This window comes from Phoenix dactylifera, chromosome 7 (genome assembly GCF_009389715.1).
Source record: "Phoenix dactylifera cultivar Barhee BC4 chromosome 7, palm_55x_up_171113_PBpolish2nd_filt_p, whole genome shotgun sequence".
In the NCBI taxonomy this organism is placed as follows: Eukaryota; Viridiplantae; Streptophyta; class Magnoliopsida; order Arecales; family Arecaceae; genus Phoenix; species Phoenix dactylifera.
Window position 1 is genome coordinate 9,194,260 of NC_052398.1, and position 21,716 is coordinate 9,215,975.

General features: G+C 37.0%; 1 long non-coding RNA gene and 1 other non-coding gene across 2 annotated transcripts; one reads left to right on the plus strand and one right to left on the minus strand.

Moving 5' to 3' along the window:
* Window positions 1–2,165: 2,165 nt before the first annotated feature.
* On the minus strand, window positions 2,166–4,498 carry LOC113463568. Its single transcript, XR_005512540.1, has 2 exons — window positions 3,953–4,498; window positions 2,166–3,526 (listed from the first exon to the last, which is right to left on the minus strand). It is a non-coding gene; the product is annotated as an uncharacterized LOC113463568 (long non-coding RNA).
* Window positions 4,499–5,713: 1,215 nt separating this feature from the next.
* On the plus strand, window positions 5,714–5,787 carry TRNAI-AAU. The gene has a single exon. It is a non-coding gene; the product is annotated as a tRNA-Ile (tRNA).
* The last annotated feature ends 15,929 nt before the right edge of the window (window positions 5,788–21,716 follow it).

A 21,716-nucleotide genomic window follows, 5' to 3' on the forward strand; every position in this document is an offset into this window, starting at 1 on the left:
ATTAAGTTACTTTGAAAGTTTAAGATAGAGCAATTGCTTAAGTAAAGAAAATAAACCAAGAAGCACACAATGCAAACACAATTAAATATAGTGGTTCGGTGCACCCCAAAGCACCTATGTCCACTCCCCAAGCGTTTCCTTGGGAATTCACTATAACCCCTCGGATTACAGTTGGATTATTTTTCCGGGCTCACAATTCAAAAACCCTTACAATTGGTTTTCCGGGATCATTAAAAAACCTATGTTGGTTTTCTGGGCTCCCCATCAACCTAACTGTTGGTTTTACAGGCTCACCAACAACCTATGTTGGTTTTACGAGCTCACCAATAACCTACACCGTTGATTTTACGGGCTCACCAACAAACCTTATAATGAATGAAAAATAAAAGGTTTAAAGCTCCTAAGTGAGCAATTATAACAAATATGCAGTACAAGAAGAGATAAGAAAATAATTATCGCTTTTAAGATCCTCTTCTCTTCTTTGCTGAGCTTGCTTCACTCCTCAAGGATTGGTAGAGCTCTTGAAGTCTCTTGAATTCTGCTCAACCACCTTCTTTCAGATTTTGGGATGAAGTAATAAATGAAACTCTCTTGGATTTTCTTTTCTTTTGAATGCACATTTTAATTCCTACCAAGATACCTTCCTTTGATGAATAATGGCTCTTAAATACTTCTCCAACCTCCAAAGATCACTTCCTAGCCGTTGGAATGGAGAAACTAGTCGTTTATAGCCGTTGGGAGCTCAAAAAGTACTTCTGCAGAACTAGCCGTTATGCTGTCAGCCGTGTTGGGGTCGAACCGAGCAAATCTGGGGTCAGCTCATATTACTGTTCATCAGGCTGGGGTCGGCTCAAGCTTTTCTGGGGTCGGCTCAAATTACTGTTCATCAGGCTGGGGTCGGCTCAAGCTTTTCTTGGGTCGGCCCCTGCTGCAGTGGGGTCGGCCCGTGCTACAGTGGGGTCGGCCCTTTCAGAAAATCCAGAGACATATTTTTTGAGTTCTGAAGTTGGGGTCGGCTCATGGTCTCTTGGGGTCGGCTCCACTGGGGTCGGCTCCACCGGGGTCGGCTCAAGAAAGCTTGGGGTCGGCCCTCTCAGTCAATTGCAGAAAGCTGTTTTTGCAGTGGCTGAAGCTGAGGTCGACCCGAGCTTTTCTGGGGTCGATCCGATTTACTGTTCATCTGTGCCATATGTACCAGGATGTGCCAGAATGTTGTCAAAATGTGCCTGGATCGACTCCATCTCTTCTAGGGTCGACTCCTACTCTGTGCCAAGTGTTTCAAAGGCGTGCCACTTCGTTCCAAGGCGTGCCAAATGTATCGGGGTCGACTCCAAACTAATTGGGGTCGACTCTAGCCATGTTTTTCTGCACTTTGAAGGTTAGTTATGCACATTGAAACAATAATATGATATTCCAAGCAAATTACGATGCATGGCACGATAGAATTTCATACCCTTAACAATGAAAATTACCGAATTGCCCTTTTAGATATTTTTAACGTGAAACTTTGCCAAAATGGATTCTTGAGCTTTCTACCATTCTCTATTACAAATTTTATCTCGTTATCAATTCTTGAGAGTGGTTTTGACCATATATTCCTAATGTATCGTGAATGTATCGAGGGTATGTTATTTATCAATAATGTATCGAGTTAATTTGCATTTCTAATTTGATATGGCCTCAATGGTTGTGTTAATCATCAAAATAACATTATCATCCTCACCTGATCTGTATGCATTTTATATCTTTCTTTCTAATTTAATAAACATAAACAAACCACCAGTCTGTGATTAGTGTGAGAAAGCCATCAGACCCAATACAAGCCTATTGTTTAGCACCTCAACATCACTCAAAGAATTTCTCATGCAAGAAAAAAGAAAATCTCAGAACATCAGAAGAGTCGGTGAATCAAAGCATTTGTCAAATACAAAGACGTACTTCCTAAGAGAGTTAGTGCAAAAACCAATGGCAAAAGCTACATATTAGAACTCAAAGGGTAAAAAACCTAGAGGATATAATTGTTCTTGCAACCGCTGCATCCTGAGACACAATACTCAAAGATATTTAGCATTTCAGTGAACAATAAGCAACCTACTTTATGCATATTATATTTTCTTTATAAAAAAGTAAAATCAATTTTTTCACAGCAAAATGTACAGAATATACTGCAAATCTGTGATTATCGAGATAGACTTCCAATTCATTAAACACTCTTAGTTAACATCCAACATTAGTGAACATGTTTCTCATGCAAGACATGATTATTCACTGCGGCATAATAATATGCATGTTTGAGGCCAGCTAGGACACCCTGCCACCATATCTATGTGTTATCTCACACCAAGGCGGGATAGAATTAGAGGAAAGGCAGAAGGGCGAATAAATCAGAGGGTCCATGAAGGCTTTTTCTCCTGCAATCCCAATAAATTCAGGCTACCAAAGAGTAAACTTATTAGATAGACTGGCATGGTAAATGTCTTGCGACCAAGACATCGACATGCACCCCTGACTCTTCCCATTTATCTCTTCCTTTGCCTTAGAAACTGCCAAGCATGTGGGAGCCATTCCACACATCCAGTGGTCCAGCATCCACTAGCCAAGGCAACTGAGCTAAGCAAAAATCAGATAGTCAAACAGAATCTAAGTACAATAGATATAAACAAACAAGAGTTTGCCTTACATACTTGGAAACTGCCAAGCATGTGGGAGCCATCCCACACATCTAGTGGTTCAGCATCTACTAACCAGAGAGCTTGAGCTAAGCAGAAGTCAGAGAGTGAAACAAAATCTGGGTAGTAGATATAAGCAATAGTTATAAACAAAAAAGAGCATACAAAAATGTCAAAAATAAAAATAGCATATCCATTAACTTGGAATGTTCAAAAACTAAGTAAGAATGGAGAATATATTACCAAAACCTTCGGGATCTATACTAACGAACCTCATTAAATGCTTAGTTGTTGCCAAATTTGCATCACTGAAATAATATTCACACCTGTTACTTCAAGATGCACCATTCTTGTAAATATTGACTCTAGAAAGTTATACAAAAAACAATATAAAAGATCACAAAGTTTTTCCTTTTTTTGGAATATAAATGGCTAGATGTCCACTCTTTGGAAACTTAAACTGCCAAAAAAAGAATATGTTACATAGTTTTGACAACACAGGTAACAGAAGCAGCAAACCAATAAACTGCACAGGTTCAATAACTATAAATAGATTTTCTAAATCAAAAATTCAATTTAATAATGTCTCTTAGTCCAAAAAATTCTGACATTCACTTGTTCAACTAACTTTTTGCTAATTAATCGTGCAGCAGAGCAAGGATACAATAAATTAGTTGTTAGAATTACTTGGTAAGGAAGGATGACAAATAGGTCACCAACAGAAGTAATGAACTGAAAAACCTAGTCAAGTAGAGTGAAAAGAGCAATTAGAAACCTGAACGACCTTCCGCCCTCATATACAAGCATGACGCCTTCAACAGTAGTGTCAAAAACCATCCATTTAGGGTGTCTCAAGTCTAGAATACATAAAAGATGGAGTAAAACTAGCAGAACACCCAATGACACATCAAATAACATTCTTAATACCAAAATTACAATGATCATCCGAAGTGAAAAATTGTATGCCATTATTATCAAAAAGAAAATCGTATGCTATCACCCACTCACATATATACTAAAATATCTATTATGTGCTAATGAATGGCGTCTTTCCAAGAACATCTTAAGAGTCTTAAAAAACATTCCCAAGTCTTAATATATTACTGATTGCAAAAATTCCTACATCAAACTAAACAATCTAGTCAATATATTCTCTCTCCTCTGTTACCTCGTCACCATACTGTAAACATTCATCAAGAAAGCAAGCATCGGTCAACATCATATCAGAAACAAAACACCGGCAAAAATAACCAATAAGCACAAAAGATCAAGAAAGCACCGACCTGCTTTGCTGGACAACCTCTTCAGGGAGCCCCTCCAACACCGGCGAAGCAGGATCGACATCAGCCGCCTCCTGAACCGCGTGATGCTCCCCAGACCCTGCACCGGCACCGGCACCGGCACCGGCGCCGCCGCCACCGCCCCCGACGTACTCGAAGGGTCCACGGTTCAGCACCGGTGAGATGAACCGCAGGTGGAAGACGTGGATCACCGGGAGCGGCGCGGGGCCCGTGGTGGATCTTCACCATCCGCGGGTGCTGCGCCGGCGGCGGCCCCGGGGACAAACTCGGGGGCGCCAGCGTCGAGGCCGCGGCTGGAGGAGGCGGTCGGGAGAGCGAGGAGCCAGCGGAGTCCTAAGCCGGCCGATCGGAGGCGGAGGCGGAGGCGATCCGTTCCTCGGTGCTGAATCATCTTTTTTGTGGAAAAAATATCAAGTTGAGATTGCTTTATTATATAGGATGAAAAACATTTATAGTTCGCTCTTTACAATGATCTTGCTGCTTTATCTATCAAATGTATCATATGCGTGTTCAATACAAAAAGAATTATTATCTGTAACATATAATAAATTAAGCAATAATTATATTTTTAACCAATGAAACTTGGATTAGCTAGTCAGCACCGTTCTATGTAATCAATGCATTGCATATAGGTTTTAGGTTCAAGCTCAAAAAGTAATTTTTTTTCACCATGGGAGACAAAGTTGAGCTTCAATATTACATTAAGTAATCTGTTGACCCCAAAGCTTCACAACTAATACATTCACCAACTATCTATTAACTATATTAGTTACCAATTTTAGTGCTGGGTACCTTACCCTTTTTTTTAAATCTTGATAATTTTATATTTGGTAATGCAGCTTTAATGCATTCATCTATAGATTAGTTCTAAGAAAATTAAAACCAAACTTCTTGGTTCATTTGAGATCTCTATCATAAAATTCTGAGGATCATCAAAGTACTTGTCGTGGAATTTAAGGATTGTTATTCATAGTATTTTTTTCATAAAGAAGCATGCTGGGATAGAAAAATTTTGCCTTCCCATAATGGTGCTTATGGAGTTGATCTTCACATGCGCAAAAGAAATAAAGTTGCAAAAGCGCATGATCCTCTTGAGAATTACTATCCATAGCTGTTTCAATCTACATGCCTATCTTCTAGAGCTCTATTAGGCTCTAAAGAATAGAGTCATAACTGGACTCAAACCAAGGAGAGAGGAGAAGCATGAGGGGGTGGCAGCCTTACTTTATTGTCCCCTCCTTTAGAATCCCACCTTAGGGAGGCTTTCCCTTTTCTATATGTGCACATTCCATAGTGGAATTATACCATCTAGGTGTGCTTAGAAGAAAGGAACACTTGCCCCCTTCCATGCTTAGATCACCTTGCTAATATTTGACTAAAATATATCTGAAGGGGTGGGTAATTGATGAACGAGAAATTAAGTTTTCCTATTCGAGTAATACATCTAGCACATGCTATCTATCTTCAGATATATTAGAATAAGATTTTAGCTGATGATTCTCCCATAAATTGGGTGAGCAGATCTGAATTTGATTGAAGAAAGGGTTGGGCGAAAAAATAGTCCGGATACAAGAATTAAGCTGGGTTATAATATGCAAGATTTAACTTGAACCAAGACATGAGCTGCTTGGATGAGATTTAAGTGGGGATCAGCCAAATTAACTATAGAAAATATTTATGAGGGGTATGAATCTGAGTCATAATTATTCATTTATCTATTTGATGGTACCAACTTCATAAGTTGGCCCATTAGCTCAGTTGGTTAGAGCGTCGTGCTAATAACGCGAAGGTCGCAGGTTCGAGACCTGCATGGGCCACAAGTTTTTATTAAAAATTTATAATGAATTTCAATTTTTTTAAAAAAATGCATGGATGGAGAATGTCCTAATTATTATTCTTTGAAAATTCATAATGACTTCTATTTTCCTAAAAAATCATAATCTGTTGCATTTTGTTACAAAATTCCATAATCATTTTTTATATTTATTCACAGAAATTTTTTTTTAAAAAAAGAAACACAATGATGTCAAACCTTATTTTTTAAAAAAAATAATAATCCCTTGCATATTGTTAAGAATTATCATATCCTTTTGTCTTAAATTTTCTTCAAATTCGTAATCCCTTGCATTTTGTTGAAAAAGTTGATAATTATTTTGTTTTAAACTTTCTTCAAATTTTACATTATCGCTTCATAACCTATCAAATAGTTCGAAATTCATTTTGTATAATCATTGTTTAATTTTTTTTAAAAAAACATAATACCTTGAATGTTGTTGTAAATGCTCTTTAAATTTTAGTTTACCACTTGGTAAGATGTTGAACTGCGGAGTTATCCCATGGCATCTTGAGTAGCATTTTCCTTGGTAGATTATGACCTATGAGCAGCTCCTTGCTCGAAGTACTATTTTCATATTTCGCAACGAGTGGCATAAGAAATTATGATGAAGTCGTTGACAAACTCTAGGCATCTTAAATTGATGGCCTATAGAAGGTGGTAGCTTGGGCAATCCAATACCATTCTCAAAATAATGAAATTTCCAAATGAGAGAGAGCATGTGCACGAGCCTTTCGAGCTAGTTGGCCTAGGTTGTAGGAGATTTAAGCCTCGTTTAGTAGAACTGTTGCCAGTAGAACTTTTTGAAGTAGAACTTTTATAGAAAGCTATTTGTTGTTTGGTAACTACACTTTTGAAGTGCTGTAAAACTTTAATATATATTTGGCAAACAAATTGAGAAAGTACTTTTGGTATGACAAAAATGACATTGTATAATATTATACAACAGAACATATATATATATATATATATATATATATATATATATATATATATATATATATCGTGGAGTGATTGCTTATAACCCTATTTGATTTTGATGAGCTCAAAGCATTTGAGTATATCTTATGTTATACTAATGAATTCAATCTAGTGTTTCAGTCAAATACTTGTAAATTTATGGTTAAGTGTCTCAAGATTTGGTTCAATACATTTTGGATAAGTAAATGATGACCCAAAGATTGATTCATAGATTGATTTTGATGATCACAAAACCTTGAAGTATAGATACTAATGTTTATGTTGCAAGGAGAAAGATATTTATTTTGCAAGGAACATAGCAAGTTGGGAGAACACAAGAAGGCCTCCAAAGCTCTCAAGTTGGAAGAAAGCTACAATTTATTGGCCCAAGCTTAAAGTTCAAAGGATTCAAATTGGAGGAGTAAAATCAAAGAAAAAAATTCAAAAGAATAGTCTTCGAGTCGACTCCTGAGGAATTCGAGTCGACTCCAATGTTTACCGAGTCGACTCCGGGGAAGTATGAGTCGACTCCTAGGAGTCACAGGCAGAAAAGTCAGAGAGTAGTTTTCGGGTCTGAGATTCGAGTCGACTCCAGTGGAACGCGAGTCGACTCCGATGGTTGGTAGGTCGACTCCAAAGAAAGCAAGAGTCGACTCTCAGCGGAATACAAGGAAAAAGTCAGAGAGCATTTTTGGGACTCTGAGATTCGAGTCGACTCCCGCATTGCACGAGTCGACTCCGAGACTCCGCGACCATCAACAGACAGAAAACCAAGTTACTGCCTCTGAGATTCGAGTCGACTCCCAGACAGCTCGAGTCGACTCCAAGGCAGCGCTACACCAAGATGGCAGAAGGCTGTGTTTCGCAAACTGAGAGCCGAGTCGACTCCAAGGAAGTTCGAGTCGACTCCAAGACTGGACGAGCCAAAAGACAGAGGATCGGGAGTTCGGGCTCTGAGATTCGAGTCGACTCTCAGGACAGTCGAGTCGACTCGAGAGGACAAAATTCAAAATTGGATCCACGGACTTCAGTGGATGAGCCGACTCCGAAATTGCCAGATCAGCTCCAGAAGTTGGCGAGTCGACTCCAGGTTAAGCCGAGTCGACTCCCAGTCAAGGCATGCACTTTAATTCAAATTTGGAACAGTGGCCGAGTCGTCTCCAGTAAAGCACGAGCCGACTCCTGCAACAGGCGAGTCGACTCCTGATCGCGCGAGTCGACTCCGATCCCAACGGTAATATTGTCAGGAAGTGCAGACTGTGTCCAACGGCTCTATTTTTGTCTCTAACGGCTATATTCTTGTTTCCACGCCATCTAAAGCTATAAAAACAAGAAGAGAGCTAGGGGAGAAATCATGGAAGTGGGAGAGATCATCTAGGAAAGAGATCTCAAAGAGATTACAAAGGAAATCTCCTACAAGCACAAAAGGGCCATCCAAAACGAAATAGAGAGAAGAAGAGCATCCAAGTGAATCCGAAAGCTTCCTCTCCATCCGTGTGCTGCCTCGGGGATCCTCTACTTCATGCCAAATCAGAGGAGGATCAAGTAAAGAAGAAGCCGAGCTCCTCCATCTTCAAAACTCGTTTGAGGATTTCTCTTTACTCTATTTGTTTATATTGTCATATCTGCTTGTTTAAGAAGCTTTGATTTGTTTTTATTCTTTGTTTTAATATCTTGTAACTTGATTCAATCAAGGGATTGAATCAAGGGGTTAAAGGTTTGTTGGTGAGCCAAAGGGAAAACCAACGGTGTAAGGTTTGTTGGTGAGCCAAAGGGAAAACCAACGGGTGTAAGGTTTGTTGGTGAGCCAAAGGGAAAACCAACGGGATTAAGGTTTGTTGGTGAGCCAAAGGAAAAACCAACGGGGTTTAGGTTTGTTGGTGAGCCGAGGGTAAAACCAACGTGTAAGGGTTTGATTGTGAGCCCGGAAAAACAATCGGGGTTGGTTCTAGTCGGTGAGCCTGGGAAAACCGACCGAGTTCGTTGTGAGCTCGTAAAACAACAAGTTGGGTTGTGAGCTTGTAAAACAACCGGCTGTAATCGGTAGGATTATAGTGAAATTCCCAAGAGGTCTTGGGGAGTGGATGTAGGTGCTGGGGTGCACCGAACCACTATATGTCCTTTGTGTTTGTAATGCCTCTAGTTATTGTCTAACTAACACACTTACTTACTTAGATAAATTGCTTGCTTAATTCTTATCCGCACATCCTTTAGTTGCAAGCATATTTAATCAAGTCGAAGTCTATACATCAAACCCTTGCTAAGTTTAACTTTCACTGTGCGTCTATACAACTTAGCATAGTTAATCATAAAGTTTTAGAAGTAGCATAAAAGTTTTAAAAGACCCAATTCACCCCCCCTCTTGGGTTGTATCTACTGGGCAACAAGTGGTATCAGAGCCGGTGCTCAAATATTATTTGTAGTCTTAACCGACTAGAGCCAAAGATCATGACAACTCAAATAGATAGTTTTCTAGGAGAAGGACAATCAATTGATACACCTCCACTGTTTAATGGTATAAACTACCCACATTGGAAAATACGCATGCGCATTTTCATTCAATCACAAAACTATTATCTATGGAAAATCATAATAAATGACCTTCACACACTCTCTCATATTAATGAGAAGGACTTAGCACAATTAAATGCTAATGCTATGAATATATTATATTGTGCTATTCAAGAAACAAAGTTTAATAAAATTTCTGCATGCCTATCTGCTAAGGAGATCTGGGATACTTTAGAAAATATTTATGATAAATCTCAGATTAGCTCTCATATGCTTCAATTATATACTAACAATGAGACTGCAGAAAAGGGTGATGAATCTCCCTCAGTCGAGTCGACTCCAAGTAGCTCAGAGTCGACTCCCAAGTTAGTCGAGTCGACTCCAATAAGGTCTGAGTCGACTCCGAGGCAAATCAGCTTCCTAAAGACAAAGAAGAAGAGGAAGCAAGAAGAAAGGAAGAAAGAGGTAAAGCGCAAGAAAGCCTTGACCAAGAGAAAGTCAGACAAGGAATTGAAAGTTAGGAGCAACAATGAACTACAAGAGGTAACTAACTTATGTCTTATGGTACAAGAAGATAAAGTAGAATCTGAATCTAATCTTACACCAAATGACTTTCATGAAAAATATTCTTATGATGAACTTTTAAATGCTTTTCATGATTTGTATAGTGAATGTAGAAAATTAGCTAGGAAAAATAAAAATCTTAAAAAGCTAAATTTAGAAATTTCAAAAGAAAGAAATTCTATTACTGAAATACAAGACAAACTAAATTCTGAAAATAAAAGTTTAAGGTCATTTTCAGAAGAATTGATTCAGAAAAATCATAGCTTAATTAAAGAAAATCAAAACTTAAGTAAAGAAATTAATCAATTAAAATCTTTTATTAACAAATTCACCGTAAGTTCAGAACGATTAAAAATGATGTTTGAAAGCCAATATGTTGCTTGTGATAAATCAAAACTTGGCTTGATTCCTTTACTTAACAATAAATCTCTAGAGAAAAAGGTTATCAATTCATCAAGCAAACCATTAAATAAGATAAGTTATTTCAAAAATGAAAAGGATGGGAATAACAACTTTACCTATCGTTCTAGTATAATTAAATCAAATGGTAAAGTTATTACTATTAAACAGATATGGGTTCCAAAAGGAACCATATGTCCTAACTCTCAAGGACTCAAGCAAGCTTGGGTACCCAAAATGAGAAAATGAGGATGTACACATAGGTGTACCAAGATACCCATGGAACAAAAGAAACTTAAAATATACTTATGAAAAGTTATTAACAAAAATCAGTAATCCTTGCATCTCATCATTATTTTTGCTTAGTATTTGATATGAATTGCTAGTAGTGATCAATTTTGTGATATAGAAAATACTTTTGGAAATATGATCAAATCATTTCATAGTATACTTTACTCACTATTGGATAAGTTGCAAAATGATTAATTTATTAAGAATAATTCTATGAATTCTCTATATGCTTGATTGAGAGTTTTTATCCATGGCATTATTGTTTATTGATCATAGATATGATAATGTGTACTTGGTATGTTTTTAAATATATGCACTATGAATACCAAGATTAAAGAAACCATCTTTAGCATACAAAATCAACTCATGCTAGTATATACTTAATCTCAAAAGACCTTGCCATTGGCTTACTTAAATTATCTTCTTAAAGGTCAAAGTTTTGCTATGCATGCTAACTAAGGAAACAACCAAAAATCATTTCTAAATCTAAAGATGTTGTTTCCATCTCTAAGTTTTCAAAAGCTTACATTGGATTTGTTCTTGGAAAATAAACTTGAAAATATTTTCTGTATTTGCTGAATCTTGTAAAAGTATTTCAAATGATAAAGGTTTCCTAACTGTGAAGATAAAGAGTATCATGGCACAGTGTTGAAAACCAAAATTCTGATAAAGTTTATGCAGAAATTAACTATTTCAGCACCAAGGACATCTTAAGTAAAATAGGGGTAATAGAATTCTTGAAGAAATGAAAAAGACAATTGTGTATGATAGTCATCTACTTAAATGATTTTTAAAAAGCTATCATCACTGCTTGTCATACATATGATTTCTATTAGATCTATTTTAGATGAAAACTCCTTTTGATCTTCTGAAAAATGGAAAATGAACCATTGCATATCTTTCATATTTTTCAGTCGTACATGTTATGCTTGATATGTTCTTATGAAAAATAATGCCAAATCTGATAGAGATATGTCTATCCTTGGATATCATTCATCAAGCAATGCATATAGAATATTCAATGAAAAGATTTTAGTTGCAAAAATATCAAGTCGTCTTATTCTCTATGAGACTAATGATTTACTGTCAAGATACTAAGATCAAATTATATATGGTTAATCTTTTACATATAACAATCTGAAAACTTGTTAATAATTATAACAAAATTGAGTTTTTCAGAAATGCACTTAATGAAGAAAAATTGATAACTACTAAAAGACTGAATCAAGAAAAGATGAAATAGATCTTGATTCTTGCATGATTAAAAGTAAAGATCACCACTATCATTTGCTTGACTCATGAGCTTTATATTCTGTCAAATGAATGTGTAGAATTCACTCCTATGTGGTTATTTCATTAAAAAGTAGATCTATGTTAAATAACCACCATATTTAAAAATTACACATTACATATATGATAAAACAATATGTGATTTAAAACAAGCATCAAAAGCTTGATATATAAAAGCTTAGGTAACCTTGTTGATAGAAAGTAATAGTGATAAATCTATGCATCAAAAAGAAGAATCTATGATATCTTGCTTGCTCATAGCACACATTGATGGCATCATTTTTGTTCTACCAATGAAAATTTATATGAATAGTTATATTGCAAGGTGAGTTTGAAATATGATGAATCAATTAACATCTTCTCTCAAACTCCAAATTAAGACAAACAGGAAAGGGGATCTTCATTGACCAACGTTAGTCCACAAGAAAAGTCTTATAGAAGATTGGCATGAAGAAGGTATATCTATGACCCCATCTTGTAGAATTCGAAAAAGATGAGAAAAGTAGATCTATTGTGTTAAAGCTGTATTGAAGCATGATAGAATAATTATTTTATCATACAGCTAGTAGACCAGATTGTACGCTCATTATGTGACCGTGTGCAAGACTTCAATCTAATTTTAATGAATCATATTTTATTGATAACAAATAAATCATAATCTAAATTTTTGATAGAAACAACTGTTTAAGATAAAATTGATTAAAACTTAACTAAAATATCTTATTGATAATTATCTTAAACAAATAGAATCTAAACTAAATTATTTTTGAAAATAAGAAATTGAATTGACCTTGATAAATCTTCTATTGCCTCACATGCTTGTCCTTGAACTATCTTGGTTAATGAAACTATCTCTTTAGTTCAAGTGAAATGTGCTTGCTTATATTTAGGCAATCTCTTGAGTAAAGTGATTCAACATTTGATTATTGTCATATCTTATGATTGAGTCATCTAGTTTAAATAAAAATATGTTGGTTGAATGTTTTGTATCTTGAAGAAACTAATGACCTTCTTTCAAGAAAGAAAAGGAGTTTGTTAATAATGCAGGATCCTTGAGCAAGAAAATGAGAGATCTCAACTTGAAGGATATCTCCATGTAAGATACAATAAACATTCACATGCAAACAAGAGAGAGGACCTTCTTCAGCCAAAAGTTCATACATAAGAAATCTAGTAGGTATTTGACTGAAGAATGCAGAATGAAATGGTAATTCTAGATACTTCTCTCATAAATTAATTGAGCAAAGTCAATAACTTAAGTCTTATTACGACATGATTAAAGTCTTTAATTATTAATTTTTGATATCATGTCTATAATTGATTGAATTGTACTTTTAGAGATTGTTTCATGGTTTGCCAAAACTAGAATATATCTTTGCATATGTCATAACCATGAAATACACAAGTATATGCTTAAAATTTTGATGTAAAATAACTTATGAGAAGTTATGAATCCATGAGCATAATGAAAATGTTGTTTGCATGATACACATATAAATGATACACAAGATAAATTCTTTATTCTGCTCTTTCGTGTAAATTACTTGAGAATAACAAAAAGAGAGAGAGATAAAGAAAAGAAAATGGATATTATTCAAGAGAAGTAAAATCCAAGTAGAGGCAAATACTCCAATCTTAAGGAAAAGCAAAACAAGCATAATATATTCGGCACATTTGGAAGGGATAAAATTCGTAATTAATTACACTTAAACAGGAATAGTTTGAAGTGAACTTTATAAATTTTCTATATTGCTCATCATAGGGATGGTGCCAATGGGGAGGCTAGTGGTAGTACCCGGCACTATTTGACCCAACTATTCGGTGTAGGGCATATTAGGGACGGCACAAGAGGGAGGCTAGTGGTAGTACCTCGTGCCCCTTCCCAACTCCACCGGATAGGGAGCAAATAGAGTATAGAGGATAAGAAAGTTATAAATGAAAAACAAAGTAAATGAAAGTAGAATTAAGTCAAATTTTTTTTAATCACTTGAAAATACACTTTAAGGATAAAATCATTGCAAGATTATATTTAAATAGGGGGAGTTTATTTGAAAAATATTGATTTGGATCCTTGACATGCTTGTTCTTAATATTTTAATGCATGATTTAACACATGATTTATTTTGCATATGGTATGATGTCTTGATTTATTGGTTCTCAATGTTTTGTAATGCTTCATCCTTGGACAATTTGTTTGAATGTTTGAATTGCTACATAACATCTTTTGTTTGGTTCTATTGAAAAGAAATTTCAGATTTGTCATTCATAATCATCTCTAAAATCTGAAAGTCGAATAAAATTGTAGAAAGGAGAAGAGAAGAGTATCTCTATTTAGGGAAAATAAATTGATTTTGATCTATCTTTCTAATTGCCTAACTTTGATACATAATGTCCTAATACTTGTTAAAATATCCTTATTTTGTAATAATTTAAGATGAGCCACAATGTGAAAGATACATATCTCAAACTATGACTTAAAAAGCCTCTATTGAAAATCTTTATGAAATTCAGAATATGATTTTGTATAAAAGTTTAAACTCCATATGATTACTAAATAAAATGTTAATGTAAGAAAAACAGAATTTATTTTGATCGCTCCGATACACTTCCGAAACATATCATTTCTTATCTTCAAAGTGTACTCATATTGGTCTAAATGGTGTGTCTTTCAATGATCTTGATTACAAGCAAATATTTTTAAATATATGACTTTATTTTAATATTTAAAATTTTATTGAGCTTCATGTGTACATAGCTGAAAAACTGTGATTAAGAAATTGAAGTTTATAAATATATATACCTCAATGATCATCTATATGTTTTTCCCTCCTACATTATTAAAGACTTCCATTAATATAGTGAATGATCTTAAAGCCTAGAAATATTTCACCTCACTCAAATGAGTCTAAAAGAAAGAAAATGTAAATGGTTTTGAAAGAAACTGAGCTTCAAATGAATCATATTTGATTAATATTTCAGTACATTTTCTCAAAGTTGAAGAGGAAGCATACCTTGTTCTTAAAGGATTAGAAAGAGTAATTGCTACAAATTTTGAATAATACTAGATTACTCTACATTCTCGATGTCATAGAATTTCAGTGTTATTAACGTTTATCACTAAAATCTGAAATTCAACCAAAGAAAAGAATGATTAAAGAAGAATGCATCTTTTGAGGGGGAGCTTTAGATAATCTTAACCTAAAATTACTTCAATTTGATGCATACCTTGAATTTTATGGATTGATTTTGATGAACCTCCTGATATTGCAAAACATGCTTTAATTACCTTGAGATGAGTTCTATCTTCAAATTTTAAACTCTTAAATGGAATGATCAATTGAGGGGGAGAAACAAAATTTCAGAAGGAGAGGTCTTATGGAACTTAATCGCGTATATCTATAACAAAAGGAGAGAGAAAGAATACTAAATGAAAAGTGATCCTAATGCTCTCCAACGTGTATCATCCGAAATTTAAATCTGAAAATTTTTACGATACACCTTGAGACTTGTTATTTTGGCTAGTATATCCTATGCATAAATCATGAACCAAATTGCAAGTTGATCTTAAGAGCCTCTAACTTAATAAAAAAAAAGGGGAGAATAACGTGTAAAATTTTCTTGAATATCTTTAGAAAATCTATTTTGATATTCACTAATGAGTCCTAATTGACTTAATCTCTAGAACTTAAATTATGTGTCAACTCATATTTTTTTTATGTATCAAATTGTGCTTATTTTCTAAAAGGAATAAAAGAAAGTCTTTAAAAGAGCTCTAAGATGTATCACAAATTGCATGATTTCATAATTTGGTATTTGTGCTCAAATGCACTTATTATTATAAAGAAACTTTGAAGTCATTAAGAATTAATGACCCAACATGATGATATGTCTTTCACATATATAAGTTTTGATCTTTTACTCTGAAAATTAATCAAAATTGCTCTCATGTTTGATAAAATACTTAATAGATTGGGCAAAAGGTCTTAATTGAACAAGCTTTCATACTTATTATTGAAGAGAGGTTAGATTTCCACTCGTGTTTTCATTGAATATCATTTGTGGTACTTCTTGAATTAACCTAAGAGAGATTCCACCCACACTTGATTAGAAAACTATCTGTGGTATCAAATTAGAAAACTTCTTGAAATCACATTCAATGTGTTCTGCTCTGAAATTATCTTAATTGGCTCTGATCTGTGCTCACTAATCTGATTCCAATATTATTGCCTTGAGTTAAATGATTCATATCCTGGCAATAATGTAACATTCAAACCAGAGTACAGTAAGGGAAAGAAATATTTGAGTGTTCTGATCTTTGTGCTTAATGTTTCACTATCTTTTTGATGCTGTCAAAAAGGGGGAGAAATATCTAAGTATATGCTATATATACTCATAATGCTTTATTACTTTGAATTGAATACAAATCAGCTTAAAATTTAAATATGTTAATTGTGTTAAGCTGATTAAATCTAAAGCATTATCATGAAGTATGTTTTTACATGTTTTTACATATATATGTTTTCTACTTCATGCAACTTAGCTATGTATTACTTCTAGAAATCAATATCTTTTATATTGCATATACTCCAAGTTTTGTCATCATCAAAAAGGGGGAGATTGATGACCCAAAGATTGATTCATAGATTGATTTTGATGATCACAAAACCTTGAAGTATAGATACTAATGTTTATGTTGCAAGGAGAAAGATATTTATTTTGCAAGGAACATAGCAAGTTGGGAGAACACAAGAAGGCCTCCAAAGCTCTTAAGTTGGAAGAAAGCTACAATTTATTGGCCCAAGCTTAAAGTTCAAAGGATTCAAATTGGAGGAGTAAAATCAAAGAAAAAAATTCAAAAGAATAGTCTTCGAGTCGACTCCTGAGGAATTCGAGTCGACTCCAATGTTTACCGAGTCGACTCCGGGGAAGTATGAGTCGACTCCTAGGAGTCACAGGCAGAAAAGTCAGAGAGTAGTTTTCGGGTCTGAGATTCGAGTCGACTCCAGTGGAACGCGAGTCGACTCCGATGGTTGGTAGGTCGACTCCAAAGAAAGCAAGAGTCGACTCTCAGCGGAACACAAGGAAAAAGTCAGAGAGCATTTTTGGGACTCTGAGATTCGAGTCGACTCCCGCATTGCACGAGTCGATTCCGAGACTCCGCGACCATCAACAGACAGAAAACCAAGTTACTGCCTCTGAGATTCGAGTCGACTCCCAGACAGCTCGAGTCGACTCCAAGGCAGCGCTACACCAAGATGGCAGAAGGCTGTGTTTCGCAAACTGAGAGCCGAGTCGACTCCAAGGAAGTTCGAGTCGACTCCAAGACTGGACGAGCCAAAAGACAGAGGATCGGGAGTTCGGGCTCTGAGATTCGAGTCGACTCTCAGGACAGTCGAGTCGACTCGAGAGGACAAAATTCAAAATTGGATCCACGGACTTCAGTGGATGAGCCGACTCCGAAATTGCCAGGTCAGCTCCAGAAGTTGGCGAGTCGACTCCAGGTTAAGCCGAGTCGACTCCCAGTCAAGGCATGCACTTTAATTCAAATTTGGAACAGTGGCCGAGTCGTCTCCAGTAAAGCACGAGCCGACTCCTGCAACAGGCGAGTCGACTCCTGATCGCGCGAGTCGACTCCGATCCCAACGGTAATATTGTCAGGAAGTGCAGACTGTGTCCAACGGCTCTATTTTTGTCTCTAACGGCTATATTCTTGTTTCCACGCCATCTAAAGCTATAAAAACAAGAAGAGAGCTAGGGGAGAAATCATGGAAGTGGGAGAGATCATCTAGGAAAGAGATCTCAAAGAGATTACAAAGGAAATCTCCCACAAGCACAAAAGGGCCATCCAAAACGAAATAGAGAGAAGAAGAGCATCCAAGTGAATCCGAAAGCTTCCTCTCCATCCGTGTGCTGCCTCGGGGATCCTCTACTTCATGCCAAATCAGAGGAGGATCAAGTAAAGAAGAAGCCGAGCTCCTCCATCTTCAAAACTCGTTTGAGGGCTTCTCTTTACTCTATTTGTTTATATTGTCATATCTGCTTGTTTAAGAAGCTTTGATTTGTTTTTATTCTTTGTTTTAATATCTTGTAACTTGATTCAATCAAGGGATTGAATCAAGGGGTTAAAGGTTTGTTGGTGAGCCAAAGGGAAAACCAACGGTGTAAGGTTTGTTGGTGAGCCAAAGGGAAAACCAACGGGTGTAAGGTTTGTTGGTGAGCCAAAGGAAAAACCAACGGGATTAAGGTTTGTTGGTGAGCCAAAGGGAAAACCAACGGGGTTTAGGTTTGTTGGTGAGCCGAGGGTAAAACCAACGTGTAAGGGTTTGATTGTGAGCCCGGAAAAACAATCGGGGTTGGTTCTAGTCGGTGAGCCTGGGAAAACCGACCGAGTTCGTTGTGAGCTCGTAAAACAACAAGTTGGGTTGTGAGCTTGTAAAACAACCGGCTGTAATCGGTAGGATTATAGTGAAATTCCCAAGAGGTCTTGGGGAGTGGATGTAGGTGCTGGGGTGCACCGAACCACTATATGTCCTTTGTGTTTGTAATGCCTCTAGTTATTGTCTAACTAACATACTTACTTACTTAGATAAATTGCTTGCTTAATTCTTATCCGCACATCCTTTAGTTGCAAGCATATTTAATCAAGTCGAAGTCTATACATCAAACCCTTGCTAAGTTTAACTTTCACTGTGCGTCTATACAACTTAGCATAGTTAATCATAAAGTTTTAGAAGTAGCATAAAAGTTTTAAAAGACCCAATTCACCCCCCCTCTTGGGTTGTATCTACTGGGCAACAGTAAAGAATTCAATTTGAACCAAAGTCTAAGTCTCGAGTCGACTCCGGGAGATTACGAGTCGACTCCAAGCGTATCAGAAGCACTCGCACAGGCTCGAGTCGACTCCTGTAAATTACGAGTCAACTCCGACTGAGAACATTTAGCCGGACAGAAAGATTCATCTCAGAACCTGTCAACGAGTCGACTCCTGAAGAGCGCGAGTCGACTCCGATGCTTGCCGAGTCGACTCCAGCATAGTACGAGTCGACCCCAGGGAGTAACAGACAGAAAGATAGAGAAGCTATTTTGGACCCTGAGAGCCGAGTCGACTCCCGAAGAACTCGAGTCGACTCCGATGGTTGGCAGGTCGACTCCTAAGGAAGCGAGAGTCGACTCCCAGAGTAATACAAGGCAAAAGTCAGAGAGCAAATTTCGAACACTGAGAGCCGAATCGACTCCCGCAAAGTCCGAGTCGACTCCAAGACAGCACAACCCCAAAGACAGAAGACGGTATTTTCGTCTCTGAGAGGCGAGTCGACTCCAAGACAGTTCGAGTCGACTCCAAGGCAGCGCGACCCCAAAGACAGAAGACTAAATTTTCTTCTCTGAGAGCCGAGTCGACTCCGAGACAGTTCGAGTCGACTCCGAGACAGTTCGAGTCGACTCCGAGACGGCACAAGTCAACAGACAGAAGATCGAGAGTTTGGACTCTGAGTGCCGAGTCGACTCCCAGAATATTCGAGTCGACTCGAGTGAGCAAACTTGAAAAATACATCTCTGGATTCCTTGGAACGAGTCGACTCCAAAAGTGCGAGGTCAGCTCCAAACATTGGGCAGTCGACTCCAGGTTCAGGCGAGTCGACTCCAAGTCGAGACAGCACTTTAATTCAAATCCAGAACAGTTGCCGAGCCATCTTCTAAAAAGCATGAGTCGACTCCTGCAACAGGCGAGTCGACTCCAGATCGCGCGAGTCGACTCCGATCCCAACGGAAACATTGTCAGGAGTTGCAGAATGTGCAGAACGGCTAGAATATTGGGTCTAACGGCTAGTTTTCTTGGGGAATGGCTTAAATAGCCACAGAGAACTGTAGCAAGGCAGAGAAGTGACATTCCATTCAAAGAAAACAAGTAATCTCCACCTACCAAAGGATTTCAAGCAAATACAAGTGAAAGAAGGAAGAGGGGCATTAAACTCCAACCAACCAACTCTTCCCAGCATTCAAGAAGTCTCTATCAGTCATCAAGTCTTCGAGACATTCAAGAGGAGACCCCGAGTTCGAGAAGCCCTCCTCTACATCTTCATAAATTTGTTTGAGGGCTCTTAACTTCTCCCTTATTAATATCGCTGAATATCTGCTTGTTAAGAAGCTTCTTTCTTTTTCTGTTTGTTTTCAAACCTCTTGTTCCTTACTTGATTCAATCAGGGGATTGAATCAAGGGTGTTAAGGTTTGTTGGTGAGCCTAGGTTGAAACCAACGGTGTAAGGGTTTGATTGTGATCCTGGAAAAACAATCGGGTGGTTCTAGTCGGTGAGCTTGGAAAAACCGACCGAGTTCGTTGTGATCTCGTAAAATAATAAGTTGGGTTGTGAACTTGTAAAACAACCGGCTGTAATCCGTGGGGTTATAGTGAATTCCCAAGTGAGGCTTGGGGAGTGGACGTAGGAGCAAGGGTTAGCTCCGAACCACTATAAATTTGCTTGTGTTCGTGATTGCTTTATTGTCTCTTACTTTTCCTTCATCCACTGCATATAGCATCTAATTAATCTACTCGAAAAAAGATTTAATTAGTTACTCACAAAGCATTTAATTGCAATAATTATTTAAAAACCCAATTCATCCCCCCCTTCTTGGGTTGTCTATCTGGGCAACAAGTGGTATCAGAGCCGGAACTCTTTTACCAAAAGAGTAAAAGATCAAAATGACAACCCGATTTGGATCTTCTCATATTGAGGGCCAGTCCACCCATAGACCTCCATTCTTTAATGGATCCGACTACTCATATTGGAAGGCTAGGATGAGAATATTTATCCAAGCACAAGACTATGAGATGTGGACCACCATACTTAATGGACCATACATCCCATCAATTTTTGTAGAGGGTGTTACTATACCCAAACTTGAAAAGGATTGGGATGACAATGATATAAGAAAAGCACAACTAAATGCCAAAGCAATGAATGTGCTTTATTGTGCTTTAGATAGAAATGAATTCAATAGAGTCTCTACTTGCAATTCTGCAAAAGAGATTTGGGATAGACTTGAAGTGACCCACGAGGGCACAAATCAAGTAAAAGAGTCTAAAATAAATATATTAGTTCATAAGTATGAATTATTTAAGATGGATTCCAATGAAACAATCACTTGCATATTTACTAGATTTACTGACATTGTCAATGGCCTAAAAAGCCTTAGCAAAAATTATACTAACAGTGAACTTGTCAGGAAGATTCTTCATTGTTTGCCAAGGTAATGGGAAGCCAAGATAACGGCAATCCAAGAAGCCAAGGACTTAAACAAGCTGCCACTCGAGGAGCTACTTGGATCCCTCATGACGCATGAGCTAACAATGAAACAACACATTGAAGAAGAGTCCTCTCACAAGAAAAAGGTAATAGCCCTCAAATCTGTTTCTACTAACAAAGATTTATCTTGCAGCAGCAGCAGTGAAGAGGAAGACAATGAGGGAGAGGATGATGAGGCTCTTCTTGTAAGAAAATTCCGTAGATTCATCAACCGGAAGAAGTTTTTTCATCAAAGGAGAGGCCCCTCAAGTTCCTATCACAAGGATAAAGGTAAGGAAAGGGAAAATGAGGGAATCGGATGCTACGAATGTAAGAAGCCGGGACACTTCAGAGCAGAATGTCCTTTGCTCAAGAAGGCCAGCAAGTACAAGAAAAAGAAGGTCCTCGTCTCCATCCTATCGGACTCCGATACATCATCATCATCATCGGATGAGGAACAAGAAGAAAATGCCAATCTATGCTTTATGGCAAACGAAAATGAGGTAACATCTGAAACGCATTTAGATTTTACCTTTGATGAGTTATATGATGCGTTTAATGAATTAATGGATGAATATAAGACAATAAGCCTTAAGAATAAAGAGCTAAAACTAAC